The 4,952-nt window shown below is 37.9% G+C and overlaps 1 long non-coding RNA gene across 1 annotated transcript; it reads left to right on the top strand.

The window, feature by feature from the left end:
* Positions 1-637: 637 nt before the first annotated feature.
* On the top strand, positions 638-4,074 carry LOC103918708. Its single transcript, XR_663710.1, has 3 exons — positions 638-705; positions 3,087-3,128; positions 4,007-4,074. It is a non-coding gene; the product is annotated as an uncharacterized LOC103918708 (long non-coding RNA).
* Positions 4,075-4,952: the final 878 nt, after the last annotated feature.

Below are 4,952 nucleotides of genomic sequence, written 5' to 3'. Positions count from 1 at the left end.
TTCAAGCCTGGGTCTACAAATAGTGACAAGAGCCAATCTACAGCTTTGCCTGCTGTCACTGATCCCTAGTTTTTCATTACCATATCACAGACTGAGGGGTTTTGCTTCCGTACATTTCATAAATGTTATAAGCAGTTTTTCAAAAATATTCACCTACTGCTTTCTCTTTTGTTGCAGACTGAAACAATGTGCAATATGTTTGCTTTCTAGTTATTCTAATCATTCTATAAAATTTTTATTTTAGACTCCAAGCTAATTTTTATCAGTGATAATGTTTTCTTCTTGTTCAGCATGCTTCTTCAAGCAGTATACAGATGCATAATCTTCACCTCTATTTAAAATCATCCCCATCACCTACGGAGCATAACTTCTAGAAAATCTATGTTCTTTCCCTATTTTGCTTTGCTGAGATCCTCCCGGGCACACGCTGCCAGTTTTTAAAATTGGAAAGGAGATGGACCTTATACACAGATGGTGGATTCTAAACCGTAACAAATTAACTGACCAAACTGTGTAATATTCTCTGCGTTGCAGTATTCACTCCCTGCATGATGATATTCATCACCCACCCTCTTCCTTCCTCCACAGACTCTCAGAAGATTCACACTATATCCATTTCCAGCGCTCCTCTCAGATTCCCCAGGCAAATGCCAATCAAAGCTTCCTTTGTTGGTGATATGTACATTCCTCCATGAGCTATAAAGGGTAAGAATGTCCCAACTTTCTACAAGCTATCATAGGCACGTGCAATATTATTGTCCCATAGTTTATCTTACCATACCCCAGAGAAATCTCATCATCCTGTTTTCTTTATATGGACTACAGATGTCTTAGCCAAGCTTCCTCACCACTGAGTCACCGACCAGAATTGTTTACGTCTTCATAATGAGTCACCTTCAGGATTTGGCTCATTGTCAATACATGGGCTGACGGCTTCAGCTAGTCTCTGTTTTGTCTCATTCTCCTTCATCTTGTCAATGTAGTTGTACCTGTTGGGAGTATGAACACAAAATGGCTCCCTCCTACTTTTCCTTTTGCTTTCTTTATGCCACTTCATGTTGACTGGTGTCACTTTCTATCTCTAGATTGACTGCTGTTCCAAAACTTTGACTTTCATGTTGTTCCAAGTTCCTGTGCCATAGGAAATCCAATTCAGATTTCTTTTTTGCATCCAAGAATATCAGTTGACAGGCAAAAGTGCCATACCTTTGGTCATATGTCAAATTACATTTAATATGTGTCTTTCATCCTCCTTGTTTATAAATAGGAATATTGTGAATATTGCAAATATCTAGGATGCTTTAGAAGTCATGTTGCCTTTTTCCATATGATATCTTTTCACTTATTGGAATGTGTAAATGACTAGGAATTCTGCTGGCCCAAGAACTTTCCTTTTTGCACTATCCATCGCCTTGAAGGTTCACTTTATGAATGCTCTGTATTTATTAATTCTTTCCTTTTCTAATCACTATGTTTAGTATGTCCACTCAGCACCTAACTCCCCCTTAGATCTAAACTCCTTGCAATCAGTGGTTGGCCGGGCTCCCAGAGTTAGTCAGACTCATTTTCTGTTTCACCTTCAGGCTTTCATGTACTACTTCAGAGCTATTATAGTTATGTTTCCAAAACAGCAGAGTAATATTAATATTTTCATTATCTCATTATTTTCTAAATTTATATTGTAAATATGCTTTTATATTAGTTCCTTTCCTTCAAAAGATTACAAACAAAAAATAAAGTGCTTGATAAGGTCCCTTTAAGTGTCTTTCACAATTCCTTTTTTCTAAAGTGGCATTTGCTTTGTTGCATGAAAAACCTTACGGCAACTAAATTGGGGTGAGAGGTAAAATACTGCCATGAATTAGAAACAGGCTAAGAAACCAAAAACAAAGAGTCAGAATTAATAATCAGTTTTCAAGGGAAAAGGTTAACAGGAAGGTGACCAGAAGTGAACCCAGTTTGCCAGGTGGGGGTAGAATATAAAGATGTGAGTAAAAACATTATTGTGTTTAATTATTACTAACAATATAAATAAATCGTACCTAAGTGTTTCGCAACTAAATCTGTGGAAATCACACCCAAAAAAATGTCCTTTAAGGATTCAGTCAGTAACTTCCAACATAAACCTGACTTTTATTCAAACCCGCAACTTTTGTGGATAGAAACATGCCCTTATCTTGTTTTTAAATACCAAAGTGGTTGTGCAAAGGGAAAAATATCTTTGAAGAGCTCCAAATCCTGTGTATACAAGACACAGCTATTCTAAAAAGTGAATCAGTTATTTAATTTTTCAACTTTGTCTACTGATCTTAGCTACAGTTTCTTAGTGACCCACCCACCCAGCCACAAAAAGGTTTTTGTGTCCTCTAGTACCAGTTCAGACTAATGGCCAGCCCTATGATGCTGTTTATTTTTAAATCAATCTAGATAAACAAATCCTTCCATTTGTCATTATTGTTTCTCTTTTTGTAATTAATCCTCTGAGAAGTTACAAATTAAACAGCACTTACTCAACCAAAATGGAAACTTCGTATAATAGTTTCTTTCATAAGGCACAAATCAAATATAAATTCACATTTTTTTGAATATGGAAATACTCGTAGTGATGAAAGTTATACTTAGTACATGTGGAATGTGTGCTTCATTTTTTAAGTGTGGGGTTTTTTTTAAATAACAATGATGCCAGTGAACTTCAAGATGATGAAGTTTAATGGACCCTGGAGCCTGCTCAGATCTAGCTGCCTCAATCCAAATGCTAATGTGCATTCAGAACTGTGAGCAGAAAAACTCAGTGTCTGAAAGACTCATTGCCCTGGTGGGAAATACTATTTGTGCCAGTGAGAGGAGCCGCTGGCTGGTTTATGTGATTGAAGGATTGAGAACATTGGCCCACATGAGGTGTAACTTGGTTGTAGACGGGATTCCACTATGAAACGCTCCCTGATATTATGACTGTTTTTAGACGAGGCCAAGAATAGCGCTGTTTGTATTGCTTGAGCTGCCTGAGGTACTAATAAAGAGAGCAATAGACACTGTGCTGGATTCCAGAGGTGAAGAATGATCTAATAAGAATTTTTTGTTTTCAGATGCTGGACCTCATTTTGATGCTTTTCCCAATGTGGTTCTGGGTAAGAGACCTGCAGTTGTAGCCAGCTAGCTGCTTGTACACTCTGACACACACAACTGTAAAAGAAAGCAGACTCACTATGGGTGTGACAGAGCCAATATCCCAAATTCTGGAGGTTTTCTATTAAACTGCCATTCAGTGAGGATCTTGATGCACTCCTGCCTTAAAAGAAATGGAAACTTGTGAACTCACACTGTTAACAACCAAACAATAACAACAACAACAAAATTTTATTCAGAGTAAGGAAAACACAATTTACACTGGACTTGGCTCCTCTGACAGTATAGGACAAGATAGTCTCAGTCTTGCAGTTTAGCCGAGTGTTATGCTATCCCAAAATCTGGGATGATACATGACCAAAATGTGGAACATCTGTATATTGTTGAGAGCCTCAGCATAATTTTTAATTAGAAGATGTGTTTTGAATGTTTTCTCACTTAGTGTTCTAAATAAACCAGCAACTTTAAAAACACAAAACCCGAATTATTTATGGGCAAACCAATGAAATCCCCATTCCAAAACCAAAACCAGCCCAGCATGAATGCTGACCTCACCTCTGCTACTACAGCTAACAGGAAAACTGATGCATTACTTAGGCTAGGCATAATTAAGAAGATAAAAAGTCTGCTAAAGGATTTTTCAATTATTTGCTAGACATCCGCCAAGGAGAAAGATGTTGATCCGGATTCTGTTCCCAGGCCCAGTAACAGACTGCAGTCTCTAAATAAAGCCTATGTTAGCATGAAGTCCAACCCATAAAAATTGAGAGAGCATAAAAATGGAGAGAGTAGTGTGTAAAGTTGAAAAAGGTCAGGCTGGAGGTGGGGTTACACAAGGGATTGATGTTGTTTACTATTTTGATTAATTCCCTGGCTCTAGAACATGGGAGTACACTGATGAAGTCTGCAGGCGACACAGAAAGGCATACATCAACATACAAGAGGACAAGGAAAACCCACTGAAAGAACTAAATATTTGTGAACTGAAATGAGATGACACTCAGTAGTGAAAATAACAAAACATGCATTGAAGGCTAAAAACTAAAACTCTCATTTGGAAAAGACTCGTAGAGTCTGCTCTGGAACTACCAGATGACTGAAGGAGGCTACAAAAGCAATGCTTTGTAAGGTAACACTAGAGGAAGAGTAGCAAATTCTTAGTGTCCAGCTGCGCAACCTTTGGGAGACCTCATCTGCAGTACTGCATACAACTTGTGTTCAAGGAAAATGAATTCATCACTAGAACAGGTGTAGACATGGCACACTAGGATAGCCAGAGGAATTAATAATCTATCATGTGAGAGGAAACTAAGAAAGTTCTGCTGGTGTAGCCTTATAAAATTAATTTGGAGTGGGCAAGTAAACATCAGGAAAGCAGAATAGTTATATAAGACAACAGACAGGGCTGGCACAATAACAACTCAGCAAGCACTGGTCATAAATTAGTTGAGGCTGGAAACTGAAAGGTGGTGTCTAGCCATTACAGCAATAACCTTCTGATGGAAGATCTGTTCCAGAGTAAAGAGGCGAAAAACATAACTGCTCTTCAGAAAAACTTAGCAAACTATGAAAATAGATGGTAGCTATATTAAAGACCTTGAACAGACAACTGAAGACTTCACTTCCATTCCTATGTTTCTGTCTGATAAATTCACTTGGTAGGATAAATGCCCAGCTGGACACAATGCTTGGTTCTAGAAGCTCTCTGAGGAGAAAAGCTATATTACACAAGCAGTTTTTTCATTGTGACAGTGAAGTCTTCTGTAAATTAGAAGCAGAAGCAAAAGAATAAATAGGCTGACCATTTTCTATGGGATAAGCATGCA

The sequence above is a fragment of the Pygoscelis adeliae genome, unplaced genomic scaffold, assembly GCF_000699105.1.
Source record: "Pygoscelis adeliae isolate BGI_AS28 unplaced genomic scaffold, ASM69910v1 Scaffold15, whole genome shotgun sequence".
NCBI classification, from domain to species: Eukaryota; Metazoa; Chordata; class Aves; order Sphenisciformes; family Spheniscidae; genus Pygoscelis; species Pygoscelis adeliae.
Note: the sequence above shows the minus strand (reverse complement) of the source record. Positions and strands in the feature narration are given on the sequence as shown.